The 26,920-nt window shown below is 38.2% G+C and overlaps 1 protein-coding gene and 1 non-coding gene across 15 annotated transcripts in view; both read right to left on the minus strand.

The window, feature by feature from the left end:
* Positions 1–26,920, minus strand: part of FHIT (fragile histidine triad diadenosine triphosphatase) — a 1,490,046-nt gene that overhangs the window by 504,013 nt on the left and 959,113 nt on the right. The window lies entirely within an intron of this gene.
* On the minus strand, positions 1,151–1,253 carry LOC132498108 (U6 spliceosomal RNA). The gene has a single exon (XR_009533720.1). It is a non-coding gene; the product is annotated as a U6 spliceosomal RNA (small nuclear RNA).

Genomic DNA, 26,920 nt, shown 5'->3' on the forward strand with positions numbered 1-26,920 from the left:
CAAACTTCCTCTTTTGGAAGGCAAATTGTATGGCTTCCCTAACCATACTCTCCATGAGGGCAGGCTGGGCCTTCTCTTTATATCTGTCACCAGGATTTTCAGATTTCAAATCAATACAGGAGTACTGCTTGTTAAATTGTCCTCTTCCACAACTAGGTATAAATTCTCCGTTACTGGATCTTTCACCGCACTTTGCTTCTGTCCCCCTTCCAAGAATGATCACATACTGACTTTTTAATAGTTCACAGACCACACTCTGTTCCGCTATGGTAGCCCTAGGTCCCTACTCATCTTTTATCCCCTGGGCACCTGGTAAGATGCTTTATCCAGGGATGTGGTTAACTACATACTGACAAACTAAACTGGATATTCTTACAATGTCCCACCTTAGTTCACTCTTTCACGCAAACACTTACTGAGGACTTACACCAGATCCTAGGAAAACAAGAGAGACAGGTATGTGCCTCCTCTGAAGTGATCTACAATCTAAAGGAGCAACTGCCAATGGAACGGAAAATGGGAGAGTTGATAACTGATGCAAAGAATATTGGCAGAAATCAGACAGAATGTCTGTCTTTGCCTAAGGAGTGGGAGAAAGTTCAAAAAGAAGGCTAAAAGACCAGGAGGTATGGTCCAGATAGAAATGTCCTGAGGACTGGGGGTGCGGGGAGGGAGTTAGAGAGGCCCTTCCAGGCAGAGAGGAAAGAAAGGGCAGACACAAGAAAGCATGCAGCCTGGTGCTCGTATGTCACACGGCACTCGATGGTTGGAGTTTAATATCCCAAGGGAGATAAGTAGAAGTAGTAGACAGGCTTACCTCCCAAAAGGCTGCTTTGTTAAACACTACAGAAATAATTAATAAGCATTTAAAGCAAAATGTGTCCCTTTTTTTTGAACATCAGAATTCAGTAGTAGCTTTTAATTTTTTTTTATTGGAGTATAGTTGCTTTACACTGCTGTGTCAGTTTCCACTGTATAGCAAAGTGAATCAGCCATATGTATAAATATATCCCCCCTTTTTTGGATTTCCTTCCCAATTCGGTCACCAAAGAGCACCGAGTAGAGTTCCCTGTGCTATACAGTAGCTTCTCATTAGTTATCTGTTTTATACATAGTAGTATATATATGTCAATCCCAGTCTCCCAATTCAAAAAATATGAAATGACTCACGAATTTGTCATCCTTGTGCAGGGACCATGCTACTCTTCTCTGTATCGTTCCAATTTTGGTATATGTGCTGCTGAAGTGAGCACAACATTTGTCCTCTTCTAAGACAGTGATTTGGGGATCGACAAAACTGAGCTGTAACTTGAAACAATGGTAGGACGGGGGAGGGGACAGATGACCTATAAACAGCATATTCTGGGCTAAGACCAACTAAAACCTTCTTCTTCTTTGTATTTCCATTAACAGGACTGGTAGAGGCCAAAGCCCTGCTTAGGAATTCAGTCATGTTAAAGGAAAAATGGTCATTTCAACATTTCTGTGAGTCTACCTTGCTGAAGGGACCCAGGGTGGCTGGATCCTCTGTTTGTAAAACATAATATTGGGCTTCCCTGGTGGCGCAGTGGTTAGCAATCCGCCTGCAAGTGCAGGGGACACAGGTTCGAGCCCTGGTCTGGGAAGATCCCACATGCCTCAGAACAACTAAGCCCGTGTGCCACAACAACTGAGTCTGAGCTCTAGAGTTCGCGAGCCACAACTATTGAAGCCCACACACCTAGAGCCCATGCTCCGCAACAAGAGAAGCCACTGCAATAAGAAGCCTGAGCACTGCAACAAAGAATAGCCCTGGCTCACCACAACTAGGGAAAGCCCGTGCACAGCAGCGAAGACCCAATGCCGCCATAAATAAATAAATGAATGAATGAATGAATAAATTTGTAAAAAAAAAAAAAAGAAAAAACATAATATTGGATCATGGGATAAGGCCCACCAACAGAGAGGAGATGTGATGACTGTAGGAAGACACAGGTTGGAGCAGATGTTAACAACTGGCCTCAGGGGAATTCGACCTGGCACACCATCTGGGAGAGATGCCCTGTGTCGAAGAATGACCAGTGGATTTTTACAAGAGAGCTGTCCTCTGTTCAATTAAAAATTATTGCCTGTATTATACTGCTATGTTCTGTGATCCCCCTCCTTTAGCCTAAAGCTTTAGTGTGTCTGCTATGCTCCGTGGCTGCAGGTAAGAAGTACTTTGAGAAAATGAGAAACGGACAGTGTCCAGGCTGGAAGGAAGCAAGTAGGGAAAGCAACAGTTAGTTGTCACCAGAGTCTAGATATAGAGGAGGGAGGAACAGTCAGGAAGGGGACTCAGGAGTATGTGAGTGTCTCTAGAATGAGAAGTAATAATCACGCTGCAGTCCTTTTTCCTTGACAAGTGCTGGTTTCCGAGCAAGCTTCCCTCTGTGGACACTCAGGTCTCACCTCCTGTCTAAAATTTTTCCGGCCCTCCATGTGAAAGTGAGTCTCTCTCTTCTCTGGCAAAAAATCTACCTATCTAATGTGGTAATTGGATCAGATTTAATTTAAAGAAAAATCAAAAGTCCTTTCCACACATCCACAAAAGAAAGCACTTAACCTCAATAAACTAACAGTTAGGGACTCACCTAATGGTCCAGTGGTTAAGACCTCAACCTCCCAATGCAGGGGGCCCGGGTTTGACCTCTGGTCGGGGAACTAGATCCTGCATGCATGCCGCAACTATCAGTAAAAGTTCCCTCGTGCCGCAACTAAAGATCCTGCCTGTGGTAACTAAGACCCAGCACAGCCAAATAAATAAATAAATATTAAGGATAACTAAATAAATAAACTAGCAGTTAGGAGGATGAGAAAATATACAAGAGCTCAGAGAAACGTAGCAAATCAAAATTCTTCCCATTCATGTGAAGGAAGTAAGCCAAAATAAGCTTTCTTCTCGGACTAAACCACATAACACAACACATTAAAAAGATGGGTTGGAGCAATGAGCTGCAACCATCCGTGATTCAGTGGAATCCCCAAACACTCCCCACCAGTTTCACAGCACTTCACTGGCACCAGAAAATGACATTTACTGAGATTCTTAATAAAAATGAACATATTTGGCTGTTTCATATGTTATTGGATTTTTTGGCAGATGTTTCAGAACTCAAATACCTTAACTCTGCTTGTGAGTGAGACAGGGTTCCCCAGAGGATCACTCTCCTACTCCTGGAAATAATATTTTCATTACCCAAGTCGGGGTAAGTAAGGAATTGAAAGTTTCCTGACTCTTGCCAGGGAGATAGCTTAATTCAAGTGTGTTATGTTTTCATTATTTGTATTTTCTCTTGAAATGTGAGGGCTGTCTGCAAATCCTGTGGCATGCGTTTTTTATACCTGCCTCTGTTCAGTGATTTCCTCGAAGAAGGAAGAATATGGCTTAACTAAACAACTCTTGGGGTCCTGCTTTAATATATACCGCATTTATCCCCAATTAGGTTAACTATGGATCACTGTTCAAAAATATTCTTACAAGACCCTTGAATAAAACAAGTATTACAATAGCAACTAGTTCTGGTCTCTGTGCTTAAGTTATCTCATCTTCACATGAAGGGAGTTGACACCCAACATGGTTTCCAACTCCAGGAGTCTATAGAATGGTTGGGGAGGAGGGGAGGGAGAGGGATGGACTGGGAGTTTGGGGTTGGTAGATGCAAACTATTACATTTAGAATGGATAAACAACAAGGTCCTACTGTATAGCACAGGGAACTATACTCAATATCCTGTGATAAACCATAATGGAAAAGAATGTAAAAAAAAGAATGTCTCTATGTGTATAACTGAGTCACTTTGCTGTACAGCAGAGGTTGGCACAACACTGTAAATCAACTATACTTCAATTAAAAAAATTTTTTTAATTAAAAAAGAGTCTATGGAATAGTGAACTGACCCTTGTACTCTGCTGTTCTTGCTTTCTTTAGTTAGTCCTCTTTAATTATTGCCTCCTCTTCTTGACATTTTTTAAACAAAATGGAAAATGTTTTATACATCAATTACTAAGTAAGTTTTACAAACTATGAAGAGTGTGGAGATGGTTACAAGAGAGAGCTGTCAGTTGTTTTTTTTAGGGGTTTTTTTGCTGTTTTTATCATTTAATTTTTTTTAATATTGTAAATTCATCCTTCACACCTCTTGGCTTACAATAAACCACAAAGAGATGACCATATCACTCCACACTGTGCTTCACAGTGGCAATAACAACGATAATAATATAAACTCTTCATTTTCACACTCCTACTATGTGGCAGACCTTTATTTGCTTACTGCTTACTGACTTCTTACTATGTCCCAGAATCTTGGGAACACAACCCTCAAGACAGCCATAGCCTGTGATGGGAGAGAAAGGACTGTGCCCAGAGATTAAGGAAATGAAGGAATTGGTGAAATGGTAAAAGCACTCAAGTAGGTGTTTTTGCTGTATGTTTAAGAACCTTGAGATCTCCTTATGTTTTTACAAGGGGACTTTTCCACCAGAAGACCAGCAATGAGGCTGAGAAAAACATTATGCAGATGAACTCTTGAGAAGTTCTTTGAAAAGAATTAAGCACAATCAACCACTAACCTGGGTCCGAACACCATATTTTACTTAGATTTCAAACCTCATTGTCCAACACTTTAGCCACTAGCCAGGTGTGGCTATTTAAATTTAAATTAATTAAGATAAAATAATATTAATATTGTGCTTCCTTAGTTCATGAGGCACATTTCCAGTGTGTATAGCCACATGTGACTACTGGCTGCCATACTGGACAGCACAGATAATAGAACAGGTCCATCATTGCAGAAAGCCTTATTGGACACTGCTGACTTAAAGTATAAAACGACATCATCAACAGTCAAATATTAAGGGGAACTATAACATTTTATTTAATATACTAAAAAATATGTATTGGTATCCAAGCCAATATCTAGAAATGCAAATGTTCACCTTTATCATTGTAAAATGATATTATAATTCCTCATTTATACTTTTTAGACAATAGTGTCAGATCATATCACTCTGGTGCAGACATAGGATTTGTTTTTAATTGCTTTCCTAGACTCTGATCATAAAGAAGACGCAGATAGCATAAGACAAACAGATAATGAGCATGCAAGCTCACTGCATTTGTGTTTTGAAAGAGACAACTTACTGGTCTTGCAAAGAGAAGTTCAGTTCATAAAAGGAAACTCAATTGCTCTGGCCCCCGAGTTAATAGTCTTGTGAGAAGAATGCCTTTTTGTCCAAAAGGATTCTCAAAATGTTTTGATAGCCATTATAATTTCATTAGATACAGCCACAGAAACTCCCCAGAAATAATTTTATGAGATAGGGTCAAATATGCTAATGAAAGCCCTCTCCCATCTTTCCTCTGAGCTACTGCCATATTTGTAATTTGGGAGGAAGGATTTTTCTACTTACTATCCTACTGTGCAATGATAAAACACACACACATCCACACATACACACCCTACATGACACATACAACAAGGCTATCTATCTGTAATATTGGTATCTATCATCTAATTGTATTTAAATTTTTATTTAAGTAAAATCAGTATACATATACAAGTTCGATGAATTTTTACAGTCTGAACACTTCCATATAACCAACACTCAGAATAAGAAATGGGATATTATCAGCACCCCAGAGCCCACCTCATGGAGCCTTCCAGAGACCACCTCCTCAAGGGTAACCAACATCCAGACTTCCAACACCACTGGTGAATTCTGAGCATTTTCATGTCTTATATGCATGGGACTCTTTTGTGTCTAGCTTCTGTCAGTCAACAACATGCTATCTAGTTTTGGCAGATCCTCTTTGTCACCATAAGGTGATGACCATTTGGCTTTCCCACCCCACCATATAGAAGAGTTAATCCTTAATGAGGAGGTACCATGTATCAAGTACTATGCTAAACTACAACTCATTTAACTCCCTAAACAAGAAGTATTATCCCTTTTAAATAGATGAGGACACTATGGCTAGGCAATGACCCCCACTTATTCAATTAAACACCAATCTAGGTGATGCTGTGAAGGGATTTTTCAGATGTAATTCAAATTTCTAATCATTCAAATTTAAATTAGGGAGATAATCCTGGGTGGGCCTGATTTTAGTTAAAAAGAAGGTCTCAAAAGCAAGGTGAGGCTTCAAAGAGAAAGGGGAAGGAAAAGGAGGAGGAGGGGAGAGGTTTTTTTCTGGAACAGGTAACAATGAGCAACAATCATACATTAATTTATACATGTTAATAATAGATGGTAAACCAATTCAGAAGCCAGTGTCTGCAGAGAATTTTTCAGTGGAAACTAATGGTAAAAATGGCGGGGGTTGTAGTTATTAAGGTTTCTAGTTTTTTCCCCAAGCCAGCTCTGATGTCCTATATTCTTGCATACTGTCTCTAAGTACACTCTCAATTTTCAAATCTTTGGTCTCGATTTCAGGTTCAGAAAGTAAGGTCACTGTATTTGTGGTAGGCTGGTGGAAGGCAGTGTTACTGGACAGCCAGACGTCTCAGACTTCTTATTATCTTTCAAAGCAATCTCAGTGAAAGGCTTTCCTTGAGTGGACCTGAATAGATTTCAAGTAAACCCATACTTTTTTTAAGAACAGAAACGATTTCTTCCGTTATCACATTCCCCTTAACATATATCCTAGAGCAGGATTAAAGGTAAGTACCTATAAATGTGGATGCATAATACCATTTATCTTCCCTTTTACTTTTTAAGGCTGATATAAAAATTGTTCTCCATTTTCAGAGGTGAAATTAAGGCCAAAATGAAATTCTTAATTTCCCCTTCCACAGCTGTTCTCCTCAAGTCTTCTCCATCTCGATTGTTATTCTCCCCCAGTCACTCAGTGTCTTAAGCCAAAATTATAGTAAAGATCAACAAGTGGGTTCTGCCTCCAAAACTGGTCAGTTCTCTCTAACTCCATCATCACACTCTTGTTCGGGCCACACTGATGCCAAACCCAAACAAAGAGTCCCTAGGTGATCTCCCAGCTTCCACTAAGCTCTGATATATACAACAGGGTAGGAACTCTTTTTTTAAAAATTGTAAATTAGGTAATACCACTCCCCTGCTAAAAATCCCAACTGAGACTAGATATTTGATGATACTAAAGAATTACTGAAAAGTTATAGGTGTGATAATGGTACTGTGTCTATGTTTTGAAAAAGAGTTTCTATGCTTTAGAGATAGTGAAATATTCACAAAGAAAAGGACAGGCCTCAAACTTCAAATTATGTGATGGTGTTGGGGAGAGAGCATAGATAAAACAAAATTGGCCATGAGTTGCTAATTACTGAAACTGGATAATGGGTACATGGGGAGTCATTATATTTCTCCATTTTTCGTGTATGTTTGAAATTTTTGTGATAAAAAGTTTTTAAATCTCCATTGGCTCCTGAATGCACTTAGAATAAAATTCCAAGAACTTGCCTTGGTCCAAAAGGCCCTTTATGATCTGATTCCTGCTCACCACTCTCAGATCTCCTCAAGTACCCAGCTCTGCCTATTAACTACCCAAGAGCTACAAGGGTTATCCCTGTGCCTTAATCATGCCAAATGTTTGGACACTTTAGGGCCTTGAGGTGTGCTCTTGCATCAGTCTGGAGAGCTCCTCCCCAGATGTTCTCATGGGTGGCTCCTTCAGGTGGCATCACTCTCTGGAGAGCCTTCTCTGACTATGCTATCTAAAGCCATCCTCCCTCCTTACCCTCCTCCTACCCACCCGTTCCACTCCCCTTTCCCTACTCAGCCTCTTATGTTCTTTCATTCTTTTGCTTTATTTTCTTCATAATCCTTATCATTTTTTGGAAATCATCTTTCTTCTTGAATGACTCATTTCAAAAATAAGCCATGTGTCATCAGTGTCTCCTCTACCACTAGACTATGTGCTCAGACAAAATTGGAACCTTGTCTGTCTGGTTCACTTTCCTGTTCCCTGGGCCTACAATAGTGCCTACCACAAAAGTAGGAGTGCAATGAAGACCCATTCAATGAAGCCTCTATTAGACCTGACCATGAAGACTGCATACATTTCACATGAACATCAAAAAGAATAACTAATGTCTTAGAAAGTTAAACTATTCTTACATGTGTTTATGTATTTTTTTTTTTTTTTTTTTTGCTGTACGCGGGCCTCTCACTGCTGTGGCCTCTTCCGTTGCGGAGCACAGGCTCCGGACACACAGGCTCCGCAGCCATGGCTCGCGGGCCGAGCCGCTCCGCGGCATGTGGGATCTTCCGGGATAGGGGCACGAACCCGTGTCCCCTGCATCGGCAGGCGGACGCTCAACCACTGCGCCACCAGGGAAGCCCTATGTATTGTTTTAATGAATACTTAATACCTACGGAATTCCTTTGAGTTAAATAGATCAACATAATAAGTAAACATTTACACATATTAATATAATTAATGAATAATTAATACTTTCAAGTTTCCTTTGAATTATGTATAATATATCCATACACATATATACATAGTATTATTTTGATACCCCATATCTGATGATTACTGGTTTATATAGAAAGAAATGACAGTTTGTGATTGCTACATTTCCAGCAAAAGATTTTGATAAATGTATTGTTGCCAGACTTCACACTTTAAAATTCATTTCTAAGATTCTTAGCTGATGTTAAACCATGTCAGCATAATAGGCAAGTTTTGATTTCCTTTCAGGTGTTCCTGGCTACTGAAAGAATTGATTTTTAAGATTTTTCCCATTGACCTACAAGGCTGTGAAGAAGAGATAGCTCTTCTTAATCTCAAAGATCCAAGCTAAGCTTACACTCCCTGGCCACTGTGCAGGTGTCACCTTCCTTGCTTGCTTCTTTATGTACTGTTGGAGAAACACAAATGTATTAGTTATAGGACACTGGTAGGTTTTAAACCCTCTTTGAAATCTTGCTTTAATAACGATGGCTCAGCAGCATTTGAAGATAACTGTACCCAGTTATCATAGATATAATAAAGTATATTTTTAATTTTAATATACCTATCTTCCCAAGTATAAATTTATTCTGGGGCTTTGAGAGACCCAAGAGCACCAGGAGTAGTGTAAATAACATGTGACTTCTGAGTTCGTAGACAGAGGGAATGGAAGACAGATTCTAAAACACATACAAACCCACGGACACTATATTTAAAGCAATTTGGCTTTCTAACTGGTAAATCCAAATGAGGCAGGAACAGTAACCAAAGGAAGACATAGCTTCTCAAATCCACCCATTTCCTTAAAAGCAGACCAGCCTAGATCCTAATCATTCAGTAACCTTCAAAGGCCATTCCCCACCTTCCTCTCTCTCAAAGCAATTAAAACATCAGATACTCAGATCTTTAAATGACTGTCAAGACAGTTCTCTGTTAAGGAGTTTGTGAATGTATATCCTTCCCAAATATCTGAGAAAATCCAGAAGAGAACATTGTATAAAGACTGGTACTTAACCTCAAAGTTCACATAGAAAGCAGCACCCTTGACAGTCTACAATGAAGCAATTTAAATGGCAATGGTAGCCCAGCTTGAAGACACTTTTATAAAGGGAAGCCTGGAAAACATCACGACAGGAAGCTGTCACCCTTACTTGGACTAAAGAGAGTGTACTATGTTCCTTAAAGAGGTTGGTTCCAGTAGGAAGGTACAATAAGTAGAAGCAAAAAGCAAAACTCAATACAGCAATCCTCCCAGTGATTTAAAAAAAAAACCAAAAACCAATCTATCACTAGCTCTTGTTTGCTTCAGTGCTCATAGAGTGGTGCTAGACTGGAATTCCTTCTGCTGGAAAACCGAGAGGACATTTTGTCTTGCATTTTGTCTCCAGCAATCCCAGTCTGCATGCAATTCCCCAAACATGCTCTCTACTGGATACAGCTCTCCCCCCACACACAGGCTTGTTGTCTGCCAGAGTACTTCTTGCTTATTTTAAAACCCAAGGTGGAGGCTACTTCATTCAGAAAGCCTTCCTGTCTCATTTTCAGGTCAATGCCACCCTTCTATATGCTTTGATCTTACGGACTCCATGCTTTAATGACTGGTATTTTCCCAAGAAATTATAATTCACTTTCTAAATGTTTGTCACTGGATGAGGCCCACGGGGACAAAGATGATTTCTTACTTGGGTCTGTGTCTCTAGCAGCTTGTTTGGGGCCTGATACAAAGCGGCTTCTCAGGAAACAATGAATGAAAGAGTAAAAGAATGAACAGAAGAGTGAACAAATTAAGCAAGCCAGTATCTCTTTAAACTCCTTGTTTGAATCCAATGCCCACCACTACACTTACACTTCACGCCCAGTAGAGGTTACCATCTGCTTAGCTCTTCAATCTTAAACATTGTTAAATATTGAAGTTCATTTCATGATCACTAAAGGTTGGTGAAGGGCCCAGGCACAATGGGTTTACAACTGAGTAATTTAGTGTTGTATAATTTGTTATTGTGTAATTATTGCTGTAAGTAATTTATTGCTTCCTTAAGGAGTGGTTCTTATATATTTTTTAATCACTAGTTGTCCTTTTTTGTGAATGGAGATGCTCATGTATCCGTCAATTAGATGCTAGCAATTTTACAAAATGATTGAGTGCTTTACTTCCTTTTTTCCTCAGTTATATACACAAGCAATACACGAAAATATCCTCATTGTAAAAAAATTTAAACAACATAGAAAAATTTGAAACTCTCCCTTACTGCTCCTACCTTATCTATGTCCCTTCACAGAGGCAACATTTATTATCAATTTCAGACCTTTCTCCATGCATTTAGCTATATGCATACACAGACATCTTTTGTGGTGTTTAGGTGAGAGTATTGTACATATGTGGGATCAAGAGGTTTTGCAAAGGTTTTGTAAACTTCTGTGTTTAATCAACAATATGTTTCAAAGACATGCCCATGTCAAAAACATACCTCATACTTTTTACCTACCAGCATTCCATACTTTGGGTATACCTAGTTTATTTAATTATTCCCAGGTTGATCAAAATATATGCTTTTCAGTTTTTTACTCTTAAAAATCCCTGAACATGTCTCTTTATATAAAGGTGCCAGGAATTAATGAGTTAAACAGTACGCATAAAACAAGCTTACCAGAGTACAAGACTGTTTCTCCTCATCCTTACAAATGAGGTAACATAGGTATGGTAACATCCTTACCTATGTTCGTATTCACTGTAGGTCACTGTGATTGGCACACAGGTTCAACTGAAACATACAAAAGGGCTCCTACTCAACTCTTAGCTCACATCCCAGTAACATAAACATGGATTCAATATCACTTCATGTTTAAACATCAGGAGGGAGATACTGGAATAAGTGTCTTCCTATAAACTATCTCGTTTCACCCTCTTAACATCCAATAAAATAGAAACTTTAATTCCTATTTTATAGATGACCAGAGTGAGGCTGGCTTCCCAAGGTCCCCAAGCTCTACACCATACCAGGAAGTGCTAAATAGCCCCAGAATTTGAAAATTGCATGGCAGTGCTACTTAGTTCAAACTTTTCCAGGTTTTTATTATTCCCTGATGCCTAAGATCCTGCTCTTACATACCATTATCCACTATTATTTTAAAAAATACTGGGCTTTGGAAACACGCTTAGAAGAATAGATGTTAAAAGAATACAAATATTTGGGCCTCCCTGGTGGCGCAGTGGTTGAGAGTCCGCCTGCCGATGCAGGGGATACGGGTTCGTGCCCCGGTCTGGGAGGATCCCATATGCCGCGGAGCGGCTGGGCCCGTGAGCCATGGCCGCTGAGCCTGCGCATCCGGAGCCTGTGCTCCACAACGGGAGAGGCCACAACAGTGAGAGGCCCACGTACGGCAAAAAAAAAAAAAAAAAAAAAAAAAAAGAATACAAATATTTATACAGGAGCAAAAAAATAAATTTATTGGACACCTGCACCTTTTTTAATGAGTTCCTCAGATTTCCCCCCAGAACTAATATCTAAGACATGAAATGGCATAGAATAAAGTCCATGATGACTAAGATAAACTATATGAGAATGGATATTGTCCTTTACATCTTGGCAATACCTAATAATATTAAATATTTTAAATTTTACCTTGGCTAGTAATAAAAAAGAACCCACAGTTATACTGTTAATTTAAGAAATTTGCCCTAATATTAGAAATAAAAATTTGTACTGAGGAAACAAAATAATTTTCACATCACTCAACTAGTTCTATTGAGAAAATTTTAGAAGTCATGTTTTTTAGCACCAATTAAAATGAACAGAAAAATGTTTTGTAAAACGTTGAGAAGCATGAAATGAAAGGTTAAAATATTTCACTACTGGGGCTTCCCTGGTGGCGCAGTGGTTGAGAGTCCGCCTGCCGATGCAGGGGACGCAGGTTTGTGCCCCGGTCCGGGAAGATCCCACATGCCGCGGAGCGGCTGGGCCCGTGAGCCATGGCCACTAAGCCTGCGCGACTGGAGCCTGTGCTCTGCAACGGGAGAGGCCACAGCAGTGAGAGGCCTGCGTACCGCAAAAAAAAAAAAAAAAAAAAAAAAAGTTTCACTACGTATATGTGATGCTGGAACCTTGAAGCTATCGCCTACACAGAATGGTACTTTAAAGATTACTTGAGTGTGTTTTCTGAAAGCATGAAATGATAGATTCATTTTTAACACCCTTAATGTAGTAGTACTCTTACTTCGCCTGACAGATGACAAGGCTTAAGAAAGGCAAAGACCAGAGCTGCAGGAACAACAGCAACAAAAGAGTTGGTACCAAATTCACTTCCCCTTCATGCCAACACTTTCTTCTCCCTTATCAAACAACAAAGCAAAAAGAAAAGTATTGAATGTGAAAACCAGAGAGATTCCCCATGACTGAGCCTTGGCAAGTACAAATGCATTAGTAATGGAGCTGATTGCTGTGACCTTTTCAATTATGATAATCCTTCAAAGGAAATTAAAACCATTTTCTAAAACATGGTCCAAGGAGTTCCACAGGTAATTGAAGAAAACATTTAGGAACATCCCTGGCACTCTTCTAAGTATGTACATACTTAACACACGTCTATTCTTACTCTACAGCCCTTCCAGGAATGATTATTTGTGAGCAAAAGGTCAAACTTAATTTGAGAGACATTTTTAAAAAGCCTATATTTCCAGAGTTTTTGACCTTCATTTTCCTCTTACATGTATTTTTGTTTTGAAATGGGAAGATCTAAAAAGAGGGGGACTACCAAAGGGGAGGGAGGCTGGGGAATGAGTGAAATAGGTGAGGGAAGCTAAGATGTACAAACTTCCAGTTTCAACATAGATGAGTCACAGGAATGAAATGTACAGCCTGGGAAATACAGTCAATTATAGTGTAACATCTTTGTATGGTGAGAGATGGTAACTAGACTTATCACAGTGATCATTTTGTAATGCCTAGAAATGCCAAGTCACTATGTTGTGTAGCAGTAACTAACATAGTGTTGTAGGTCAACTATACTTCAACAAACAAACAAACTCATAGGAAAAGAGATCAGATTGACGTTATCAGAGGTGAAGAGCTGGGGGAAGGAGGAACTGCAGGAAGGTGGTCAAAAGGTACAAACTTCCAGATATAAATAAGGACTACAGATGTAATGTATAACATGATAAATATAATTAACACTGTTGTATGTTATATATAAAAGATGTTAAGAAAGGAAATCCTAAGAGTTCTTATCACAAGGAAAAAATAGTTTTTTTCTTTTTCTTTTATTTTGTATCTATATGAGATGATGAATGTTCACTAAAGTTACTGTGGTATTTCATGATCTATGTAGGTCAAATCATGCCATACACCTTAAATGTAGACAGTGCAATATGTCAATTATATCTCAAATAAGGAAAAAATATTTAAGACACTGTTATGTAGCATCCCAAAGGTAAAAGTGTCCTATATTGATTATTTTTCAGATAAAGCATTTTATGAAGTCTAAAATTTTGTAAATTATCATTAAAAAATACATAGAAAATGGAAGTCGTGCATGTGAACAAGGTGTTTATTTTTTTATCTTTTCTGATATTCTGCTAATTAAACTGAACATTCAAATATAAAATAAAAATGATAATATAAAAAGAGGGTGACTATGTACTCTTTTCTGCTTCATGAGAATTTGATAGTCAATTAAGGAATTAATACATCATTTAAAATGTATCCTTTTGTTTTGGATATGACAAACATGTGAAGAGGCTTTCGAGACCCCAGAATTTTCAATGACTTTCTAGTGAGCAAAAATTTCGCCGAAGCATAGAAACATGTATATATTTAACTTTAAATAAAGTTTAAATAAAGAAAAATGATACAAGTTTGCCCTTGTTCAATTTCCACTTAATGAATAAGTAGACTAAATATTTACAGAAATGAAAGATCACCTGATTATTGGACTTGAATAAATTGACTTCATTTTAGTGCCCAGAAGAGAAGCCATGTCTATATACAAGATGCCCAAGAAGCTGAAGGCTTGGCTCTTCATTCAGCTCTCCTCCTTATTGGCCTTATGAAAATTAGCTGGGCAGTCAACCAATGGGAGCCTGCATTTCTCATGAATTGAATGGTAATACTGGCATACGCTATCATAAGTACAATAGAGAGGAAAAGTTTTTGAAAATTATATAATATTATGTAAACAAGCATATGGTGTTATAATTAGTAGTTCTAGTTTACAAAGTTAGATTCTCAGTATCAACAGCATTGACCTACCACAGCAGATCAGAGACAAGTCACCCTGCACTGAAAACCATAAAGTGGATTCTGACCAACAGAAGCCATTCTACTGCTTTCTGAATCTTCTAACAGAAAATTAGAGTCTTCATCGGAGAGAATAAAAAAAAAAAAGTTCATTGTTTCAACTTTGTATTTCTGTTGTTGATACCTGTTAAGAAGCAGTTCTGTAGCTATTAAGTTACAGTTGGCAATTAAAAAAAAAACTGACTAATAACTAAACCCTTTAAATTCCACCATCGAAACAGAAGATCAGTCTAAAGCACACGCTACAAAGGATGCAAAATGGCTAATGAAGACTTCAGTATCAGGATTAAGACCCTTCATCAATAGGAATATGTTCTGTTTTTAGAACTATTGCATAATGAGAAAAAACATCATGGGAGCACAAATGAGCTACCTCATAAAAGAGTACTTTGCCTTAGTCTGAGAATAATTTTTATCCAATTCAAATACCATAGAACAAAGAACCAGGAGGAAGAGGGATGACAGAAGCAGAGCACTTGGGAGAGAAGCTGGTCCAGCATGAAGCCAGGTGGGAAAGGACAACTCAACCTGTGCTCGTGTGTTGGTGGAAACCAAGTCCAGACCAGCTGGCAGGAAGTAGGAAGATGCTGCCTTTGCGATTCCCTTCAAAACCTATTAGCAACCCTCAGATTCAAGAGTTACAACTCCCTTAAAATAAACGGTGGGAAATGGAAAAGAAGTCATCTCATTTGGGAAAAAAAAAAAAAGTTTAAAATGGTTAAAACATGCCCGGGTTTTCTCACACAGAAGGAATTAAGGAAACTATTTCAGGACTTGTGGGGACCTCTTACTGCAAAGCAGACTTACTTGCAAGAATCTAGATGCACATACGTATTCCTTTGTGTGAACTCATCACAGCCAGTACTTTTTAAACACTGAAGCTAGTAAGGCACTTGCAAGACATTTTAGGAAAATGAGTAGAGCAGAAGTCACTTCACCAGAGAAGTTTAAGTACACATTTATCTATGCGTTTTGTTTCTTCAAAGACTTCCCTGCGATTTCTTCCTAAATTCTGTGTGATCATTCCCAAAGGTAATCCTAATGAGATCTGCATTCTTTACTAGATGCCAAGGAAACATAGAAAATTTATCAAATGATAAGATTGGATGTGAAGCCCCATGCTAAAGATCATCCCCATTCCTTCTTCCCGACAAGGTCTTCATTACGTTTGTCCAACAAACAGTATAGAAATGGCAACACAATAAAACTGCCTATTTACTTGTCAGCTTCTCCCAGTAAGCTGCAAGCTCCAGATCAGTGTTTTCCACCTACGTCCGCAGTGTCAGCACTGTGTCTCCTACACAGAAAAAGCTCCATACATGCTGGTAAGTTTTGTTATTTTAATTATCATTACCTAGGTATTATGTTTTATTATATTTATATTGAAAATCTTGAATTTTTTAGGAATTTCAAATACTCTTCCTAACATTTTCCAATAAGGAGGATAATGAACATGTAAACAAATACATTTATTTACATATGTTTATAACACATGGACAAAGAAGATATTTCTATATCAGTTTCCTGTGTTCCTTCTAATCTATAGCATTTGCCCTTTCCACAAAAGTTGAAAGGAAGAGGGAACCAATGGAGTATGAGTGGCAGTCAAGGCAAAGAGAGATGGTAGAAAAGAAACAAGTTCTCAGATGTCAAAGAATCACATGGAAAGGGTGTTGACCACCAGGAAAATGCTGATTCCATGGACCCACCCCCAGATAGCTACCCCGTAGTCCTAAGCACCGAGGGGGAAGAGATGAATTACAAATATCCATAGCTAAGTAGGAGTTAGTTTTTCTTGCTTTTGTTTTTAAATTTTATTTTCAGAACAAAGAAGACTGTTATAAAAGGAAGAAGTGGGGCTTATTATAATTGCATTTTATTATTCTACTGATCACTATCACCTCCAGTAATTTCATAATTCATTATTGTTACTTACTTAAGTTTCCAAAGGTTTTTAATATGTTCCTTAGCTTCTAGATAGAGAAGAATTTTCGTAACAATCAAATGACTGATCACAATTACTGGTGAGGAAAATGGAAATCACAAGGCAAGCATTATGAAACGAGGCTATGTAAATTACACTAAAATGTCAATGATTTATTAGAGCCTCATTAATATTGGGGAGCAACTAAAAAGTTAAACATATGTGCACTGCACATTTCCCATGTTCTGTCCTCTCTTCTTCCCTAACATGAATAAGAGGATGCTACCAAAAACAAAGAAAACCTTGCAGCGTCATGTGGTAGTTTTCTCCAATCTGCAGTTGAGCATTTCAAATAAAATAGATATTTTACTTATTTTCACAACACATTTATTTTAAATCCTATGCTTCCTGTTGGCTTGAAATTGTTTCACTCCTAAATTGTTTCTCAGTACCTAAAAGCTTTTTCATTTAAATTTTCACAAAATCTATTCAAGTGTTTGTTTTTTTGGCAAAGTACATATTACTACCAGGCATGTCATCAATATCTGTTTAGTCCTTCCTCCTTAAAAATGGCATTCTCGGGCTTCCCTGGTGGCGCAGTGGTTGAGAGTCCGCCTGCCGATTCAGGGGACACGGGTTCGTGCCCCGATCCGGGAAGATCCCACATGCCGCGGAGCAGCTGGGCCTGTGAGCCATGGCCGCGGAGCCTGTGCTCTGCAACGGGAGAGGCCACAACAGTGAGAGGCCCGCGTACCGCAAAAAAAAAAAAAAAAAAAAAAAAAATGGCATTCTCGGTTTTTAGCTGAGCATATGTTGGCCTGAAATAGATACCACATCTTCCAATCTGACTGCTTTTGCCCCTTCTCTTTTTCCTTCTTTCTGCCAGATAAAATGTGGTCATAATGGCTGAAAAGTCCTAGTGGACAGCACTAAATTAGACTGTTCTCACTAGTACAGACACATGTTCACGTGCATACATTATACACGGACATGCACACACACATACAAACATACTTCCCCATGCTCCATCTCCTTTTTTCTCAACACACCAACAGACAATTAATCTACTGCCTAAGCTGATAGGCTTTTTCTTAAATCTGTAACAACATTTTCAAGTGAGCCCATGACCTTGAATCAGTTTCTTCAAGCTATCACTAAGGATTGTTTGCTTTCTTGTTTTTCTGCTTTTAGCCACATATTAACCATTGTTCAAACAGAAACACAGGCTTATCTCTAGGCATCTTCACTTTGCCCGCTTGGATGACTACTTGCTTAAGTACCCACAGGACACTGAGAAGAGTAATAATTAATGTTATATAGTCATTCATTCAATGGTTGAACAAAATTGACATGGTCCCTGTACTTATAAAGCTTACATTCTAATAGGGGAAACAAGCAAAAATACAATAAATTGTTGTCTTCACAGAATTGGACATGACTGGCAAATAAAAGAGTATGTCCAAGAACTCCTTGTTATGAGGGAATGGAGGTGAGGTGTACTACTTGGCCTGTGTTTGTAAAGACTGATAGACTGCAGTTAAAATCCTGACTTTCTTTAAGCTCAATAAATGGCTGTCTTCAGACTAAATTCCACCTGAGGCTCTAAGCTACTAACGTGCTTTAGAAGATAGAAGCGACAACTCTTATTTAATCTACAAACACCAGTTCAATGGCAGAATCTGTTGTCTTGAACAGGGCAACATCTATAAATGTGAGGAATGATAACCACCTACTTATACTCTGAAGATGTAACCTGAAAACAGAGGCAGTTGATGTTTTGCATTGTTTTACAGTATTACTTAACCGCCCAGTTCTATAATTAACATTTACTTTTTTTTAAGCCAGGAAAGGAGATTAAAAAAATCAATGAGATGTCAACACAAAGCAGACACATAGGACCAGATGTAGTCTCTAAATAATGTTCTACAAAAGTCAGCAGGAAGGGTAGCAATAATTTATTCCAGGAATACTGACAGTTACCATCATCTAGATTCTGTTAAATGGTTTGTATTTTTTTAAAAACTTAGATGGGTCTTACACCATTCCCCTGTACTTCCACCACTTAAAGAAATTCCATCAAAAGCTGAAGTTAAAGATACTAGTTCTTGTCAAGTCAAGATATTGAAGGTGACTGTTCTGATCACAGTAATTCTCAGAAAGTTCAGATGTAGTGATAAACCTAAAAGTACAATGTGATGTATTTTCAACTGTTCATTCCAATGTTCAATATTTCAATTACTATACTTTGTAATTCACCCTATAAAACAGCAAACAGATATTGTCTATAGGATACACACACACATACACCCAAATACATACACAAATATATATATATATATAACATGTATATGTATGTATCAAGACAGAAAGAGAAAATTTCTATTTTTTTTTAAATAAAGAGATGAGAAGAAAGGTCACACCATTGTTACTTTCTAAAAATAATTTCCCAGGATCTATAATATTCAAAGCTGTGCTGAATTATTCATTTAATCTTATTAAAACTAGAAATTTAAGTAATACCTCTGAATATAACTTGGAATAATGTAACAAGATAATCATGAACGCATCACAAAAATTCATGCTGATTAACAGTAAATAGCTTTCGGACTGACTGATTTCTCTTTAAGAATGAGAGCATCATCTAAACAAACTCTGTTGCCAAAAAAGCCACAAAATTGGAAAGCAATTCATTTCTGAAATGAGACCTCAATGCGAAGTCTAATCCTTAGGATCATCTCCCATCTTCTGAATTGTGCACAAAAGTATTTACTACACATGCTGCTTGTTTATAAGACAGAGACTACAAACAACATCTAGAATGGGAGTTTTATCTAAAATTCTGTATATTTCACATGTTTTAAAGCAAAATATTTTATATTTGATTAGCTTGGCTTTTAATTTTAGTTATAATTATTTTCAAATATACTAAGATATTCCTGACATCTCAAAAGAATAATTACTGTCAACTCATTTTTAGGAAAACTATATCATAAAAAATGTATAGGGCCTCCCTGGTGGCGCAGTGGTTAAGAGTCCGCCTGCCGATGCAGGGGATACGGGTTCGTGCCCCGGTCTGGGAGGATCCCATATGTCGCGGAGCGGCTGGGCCCGTGAGCCATGGCCGCTGGGCCTGCGCGTCCGGAGCCTGTGCTCCGCAACGGGAGAGGCCACAACAGTAAGAGGCCCGCATACCGCAAAAAGAAAAAAAAAAAAAAATGTATAGCTTCACATAATTAAAACAATTCAAGCAGTGTGCATTGACTAAAGGAATATGGACTCTTAAATAATTCAAAATTGTGTTTAGCGGCAGCAACTGTTTAATTAAAAGGTAAAAACTGCAACTAATCCACTATGGTTGACAGAAATACAGCCTATATCAGTAGTGAGATCCCCTAGCATAGAGAATATGGATATGAATTCCAGAAGTCATGAGCTTCATTTAATGAATATAATTAAAATAACCACAATAAATCTGTACAGAAACATATTTTACATCAAAGATCTGAATGTTCCCTCGCTTTTCACTTCCTTGCAGGTAATAATTTTGCATTTCAATGTAGCAAAAAATCCTCTAATGTACATATTTTTAACCATCAATGCATACAGCTTCTCTTAGAGGGCCCATAGCTGAAGCTCAGCCTACAAGGAGGCTAGAAAAATTCTCAGAACCTGTTGTCCCTTGAAAGGTCTGAATTTCAGGTTCAATATTCAACATACTTGCTCATAATTGCCCTCTATCCTGGAGAAACACAAATGGCCAACAAACGCATGAAGTTAACCAACCTAACCAACAACTGATTAACTGAACTTTACAACTTCACTGAGGAACTTTTTTCACCTACCATATTACAGGGGAAACTCTTTCGTAACTGAAAAAAACTGACAGTGAGGATGACATAAGTATTTATAAAGATGATTAAGCAATATGCATAATGTTCCCATCCCTTGATCTGGAATTTCCAATTGCAGTCAATTTGATTCTGAAAGAACACATGTGGGCATAACTTAATGTAAAATGAAGTTAACTGAAGAAATGTTTTTAATATCAGGAAAAATTAGAAAAAAATCTCATTACTGGGAATTGCTCAGTAAATTTTGTCACAATCATACAATGGACTAGTAGATGGCCATTATAAATTATACAAAACTATCTGTGTGTTTACCTTCTATGTGACAAAGAAGCAAATAACTGAATACATTAGTTTTTATAAAATAATCATAAGATCAAAAGATAAAAAATAGAAAAGAGTATCTCCATAACTTTGCATATGCTTACGCTAAAGTAAGTAACATTAACTCACATCATAATTTTTTGCTTAAAAATGCTTATTTTTATATTATAAGCTTCCCAGTTTACCCTGGCTGTGCTGTAGAAAGAAGTTTTGAGAAGTATGGAATCAGGCAGATCATAAGAGGCACTGCAGTAATAGAAACAAGTGAGGTAGAAATGGAAAGTAGTAGAAAATTATAAAAGGTAGAGAAATGAATTATTTTTTAGAGAAATTACACTAAAAAAGTGTACCTCCATATATATATATATATATATCTTGTTATCTTTAAAGGAGAAATACCAATCCATTTCTATATGGTTTCTTTACTTCTAGAGGGAAAGGGAAAAAGTCCTCCTAAGATGGCAAGGGAGAAAAAAGGGAAAGGGTCCCTTTTACACTTTACAAATGAGAAAGATAAATGGTTCATAGATTGTTTTAACATTCCTATCAAATGTCCTGTGGATTTTGTTTATTTGCAAATTATGAGGCTAGCAGAGCAGAAAATGGAAGTCTTTAATTAGGCAGAGCAGGTGGCTGAAAGCCACAAGGTGAATATTGGTCACATCTCTGTCCAGTGCCAAAAATTACGGACATGAACTACAGAAGGCATTTTGAGGGTGAGAGTTAACTGTCTCTAAGCAGTCATCTCTTGAGAGGAGTTCAAGCTCCATGGCCAGGTTTGCTAAATTATGTTTACTCTATTTAATGGGAATTGGTTTGCTCCTCAGCTTTGATTGGAATTTACCAACGTATAAATTATGAAATTCTCCACACAGCCTACAACGCTTCTTGCTGCAGTTGAGACAAATTCTAGATCCTCTAAATGGTCCCTTTTCTCTTATTGGGTTTTGGAATCAGCTTTCCTAAACAGTTTAATAAGTATTAGAAAGTTAGAATGACTTAGTATATGGCATAAAAATACTTATATAGGTGGAACACAGAGGATTTTCAGAGCAGTAAAACTACTCTGTATGATATAGTAATGGTAGATATCTGGCATTACACATTTGTCCAAACCCAGAGTATATACAACACCAAAAGTGTACCCTAATGTAAACTGCAGATTTTGGGTGATAAGAATGCGTCAACTTAGGTTCATCGACTGTAACAAATATACCACTCTGATGGTATGCTAATGGAGGATGCTGATAATGGGGGAGCAGGTATATGGGAAATCTCTGGACCTTCTCAATTTTGCTGAGTCTAAAAGTGCTCTAAAAAATAAAGTCTACTAAAAATACTTATATAGACAGATTTATTAAATCATTTCTGCCATGAAAAGACTTGGGTTTATAAAATCCAACATTCTGACATGCATGTCTAAAAATAGCAGTGATCTTAAAGTTCGTGATGATCATTTACAGACTCAGATTCTCAATTGTACAGCTCTGTCACATCTGGGCCAATTTTTATGCACTGAATAAACAGCATTTCATATTAACATAGGTTCACAACCAAGTGCCATAATTTACCACTTGTTTGGTCTTGGGGAAGTTCCACAATATCCTATGCCTCTCAGTTTCCTCTTCTATAAAATGGAAGAATATAATGGTATCTACTTCACTGGGTTGTTAGAAAATTAAATGAAAGATGGTTAGGGGCTCAGCAAAGTGCTTGGTCCCTTAGTATTAAGAAATGCTAACTCCTTTTGTTATGATTAACCACCAACCTAATGCCAATAAATCTCCTTTATTTTTACCAATATCACATGGAGCAATCAGAGGAGAAAAGATGGCATCTTCAAGAATGAATAGGAGGGACTTCTGGCGCAGTGGTTAAGAATCTGCCTGCCAATGCAGGGGACACAGGTTTGATCCCTGGTCTGGGAAGGTCCCGCATGCTGCAGAGCAACTATGCCCGTGCACCACAACTACTGAGCCTGAGCTGTAGAGCCCATGAGCCACAACTACTGAGCCCGCATGCTGCAACAACTGAAGCCCCCGCGCCTAGAGCCTGTGCTCCACAACACAAGAAGCTCACACACCACAACAAAGAATGGCCCCTGCTTGCCACAACTGGAGAAAGCCCGTGTGCAGCAACAAAGACCCAACACAGCCAATAAATAAATACGTTTATTTAAAAAAATGAATGAATAGGATATGTTTGAAATTCATTACTTCAGTGTAGAATTTTTACTGAGTTTCAGGATTGTAGTCAGACTTACTCAGTATAATAAACCACTAGATGAACTACTTATCACCATATCTAGAAACTGTAATTCTTCAGTGCATGGTCCTTCATCTTCATTTGAACCACCTAGCTGTAAATAGGCCTCAAAATAAATAACTTCAGTTTTTCCCCCTAACAATTCAAAATCTACTCCCTGGTTGATTCTTTGATACAGAAAACTTTCAAAAGTTGGTTTGCTGATGATAACAAATTTATTTTCAGGAATAATATTCCTGATCTAATTTGAGGTAATAAATAATTCAGAATCTTCACATTATCAGGGAATTACATTTAGGAGATCAACTGGGGATCTGTGTAATGAGAAACATTCACCTTGCTCGAAGACTGCTACTCGGCATTTAATCTTATAATATTCCCTTCAGGGTGTACAAGACAGCCTGTTGGAAAATAGAATGATTCTTGGCTGTATTCAGAAAGAGAACAAAAGAGAGAAGGCAGATAAAGGACTCAGCACCATGGAAATGACATTTAGTTTCCATTCGAATCCTCAAGTACTGAACTTTTAAAAATCTTCATTTGAAGAAATTCTGAGAAATTTGTCAAGAGTCGGAACAAAACAGGATATAGCCTGCCACTTAAGATAGGGTGCTAAAAAAAAAGGTTAACAATTGTTCAGCCTAAATGGTTCGTGATGAGTGTTTGTTTCACTATCCTTGCAACTCTCCATATGTCTAACAATTTTTACACCAAAAATTTGGTGGGGGAAACCTGTTGCTAAAAAGTTGCGGAAAAAAATTCTGTACAGTTTTCTCTTTTAACACAACAAATATCTATTTACTCTTCTCTTGGAAATAGCATCTTTTCTGCCACAAAACCCATGTACTCTGGGTACATGTACTCTGGGGGGGAGCTGAATGCATCACTTGGGCCTCCACAGCTCTACCACAGAACAGTCAGCATAAGTCTGTCCCCCTGGCCATTTTGACTGGCTCAGAGATGGGCAAGAGACTAAATTTGGACCAATGAGAATGAAGCCCAGGATTTTTGTTCCACAGTTATGGGAAGAGCCTTTCCCTTTTCCTACTGAACATGAATGGAGGAAAGAGGAAGGCTCATAGCTGAGAGTAATCACGTTAGGACCATGATCAGAGTGTTTGCCGGAGACTAAACTCAGTACCAAGGAAATAGTTGATAGAGAAACAGACACACACACAGAGACAAACACGCACACACATGCACACACACACACGCACACAGAGATAAAGCTACACCTAAAGGCAAATCTAGTACTTTTCAATTATTTGAGATGATAAATGTCACTGTTTGCTTAACCTAGAGTGGGTCTGTTTTTCTGTTGCTTGCAAGTGAAATTATCCTTACAGGCAAGACAAAACAGTCTGAGCAATGATTAAAGGAGCCCATTTTTTACCTCATATGCTGACACTCTAAGAGCATTATTGTATCATTTGCTGCTGAATGGAGAGGAAAGCTGGTTCCTAAGGACCCCCTCAGCCAAAGAAGCACAAAACATCTGTTGAAGTCATGAGTGACTTGTTAGTGAAGTTGAGCAGCAGTAAAGCCATCTAAAAAACACATCTTTTCTCACCAGTGGGTATTTATATAATTAGGGTCAATTACAATTTAGAGTTTCTGGGGCACGGGGCTAGATTACAGTGACATTTAAGAGCTCTGCTAAATTTTCCCATTCATCGTGAAGATTTCTGGAGTAACTACGTTGTAATTAAGTAATTTCATCTTTTCATTTTTATTATAATTTTCTTCTTCAGGCTTGGCAATTACCCACTACTCCAGGGGAACTTCCTTTAGAGGGAAAAAAAAAAAGACCATGGGATTTTCAACCAACGCTTGGATGAGGTTCTGCTGCCTGTTAAGTGAAGAATGCTGATGTGTACAGCACCCTTAGAATGAGTTGCCCAAACAAGATTCTTTCAGCTCCACAACTGCCCCATCCAAGGTCTTCCCCCAAATTATTAACTTGTCTGAGTGTGTATTCAAAACCAAAACAAAAAGTGAAACCTGACAGTATGATTATTTGGCATCCTTTACACAAGAGGTAGTTTTAAGCAGCCCCTAGGAAATGCGCAAGCAAAGCCTGTTACTTGTCTGTGGGTTTTACATTTGCCTCACTGGTACAAGTTTTATGAAGATACATACCTTTTGAGCTTTATGCAAGAGAGAGGAAAGATAACTCTCATTGGATCAAGCTATTCCAATTGCATTTACTTCTAGCAACAAAGTATATCACATCCATAAAAAAACAGCCAGAGGCCTTTAAATTTCAGGTCAATAGCACTTGACTATTATATGTTCCCAAGAGAAGCTATAACAAGTTGTGCTGATGTTACAGAATATTCAGCTTTCTCCAAAGAGGGAGCAGATGGGGAATAATGATCATGATGACACCAACCATCATCAACCTCGGGTAAGTAAAGACTCACTCCATCCAGGCACCCAACCCCTTGGAGGAAACGTATTATCAGCAACATTTGAAAAAAATGAGAAAATAGTAAAAAAAAAAAAAAAAAAAAGTTGGTTGTGTGGCCTATTATCATCCAGCTGATGAGTGGAAGAATCAAAATTGAAACCCCATCTCACTGATTCCCAAGACTGCATTCTAAACTATAGTACTAGTGGGCTTCCCTGGTGGTGCAGTGGTTAAGAACCTGCCTGCCAATGCAGAGGACACGGGTTCAAGCCCTGGTCCAGGAAGATCCCACATGCGTGGAGCAACTAAGCCCGTGCACCACAACTACTGAGCCTGCGTGCTGTAACTACTGAAGCCTGCACGCCTAGAGCCCGTGCTCCACAACAAGAGAAGCCACCGCAGGGAGAAGTCCACACACCACAACGAAGAGTAGCCCCCGCTCGCCGCAACTAGAGAGAGCCCGCACATGGCAAGGAAGACCAAACACAGCCAATAAATAAATGAATAAATTTATAAAAAAAGAAATTATAGTACTAGTGTTACAACCTGAGCATGAGAGTAGTTATTCTAGTTTCTGACTCCATAGATGATATCCATGTGTGTTGCAGGTAATTCTAAAACCATCCTCGATCTAGTCTAGACATTTCTAGTTAGAGATTCCTTCAACTAATCTTAACCCTGTCCAGCCTCTGGGTCACTGCTCATTCCATGTCTTTTACCTGACATACCCTTTCCATTCCTACCTACAAAAAACTTACCTGTATCTCAAATGCCTGTTACTCCTTCATTCCACAAGTATTTAACAGGTGCTGACTATATGCAAGGCACGATGAACACACAAGTAAGAGTCAGACATGGCTCCTTCTCCATATACTACATAATAACAGGGCAGACGATACTGTTTCTGAATTTATGAAGGCATTCCAATGCATTCCAAGAAAAGCTAAGATTCACACTGACTCTAGAAAATATATTCCAAAGATAACCAACTAGAATAAAGGGAGAAGACTTTCATTTCACAAATGCCAAACATGTGTCAGACATTTCTGTATGTATCTGAATTAATCATTAGCTGTATGACAAATTTTGAATGCAAGCATATTAACATATTCATTCAAAAATATTTTTGCAACACTTACACTGTTTAAGATGCTCCATTGGATACTTGATGCCACACAAAGATGAATCAGACCATGTGAAATAAAATCTGCACCAATGGTCAAAGCAACGGCAGCACTTTATCTTGGGAACTGCAAAAAAAAAAGATGAGGGTATTCTGACATCATTTGTTTCTGGATAGTGAAGAGAGATGTCTGCAAAGGATCCCTTCAGCCCTAAAAGTCCACATTTGGTGAAGTTTTGAAGCTCCCTAGGGTAGGAATTGGATGGTGGTAGACATCTTTATCCCAG

The sequence above is a fragment of the Mesoplodon densirostris genome, chromosome 10 (genome assembly GCF_025265405.1).
Source record: "Mesoplodon densirostris isolate mMesDen1 chromosome 10, mMesDen1 primary haplotype, whole genome shotgun sequence".
Taxonomy (NCBI): domain Eukaryota; kingdom Metazoa; phylum Chordata; class Mammalia; order Artiodactyla; family Ziphiidae; genus Mesoplodon; species Mesoplodon densirostris.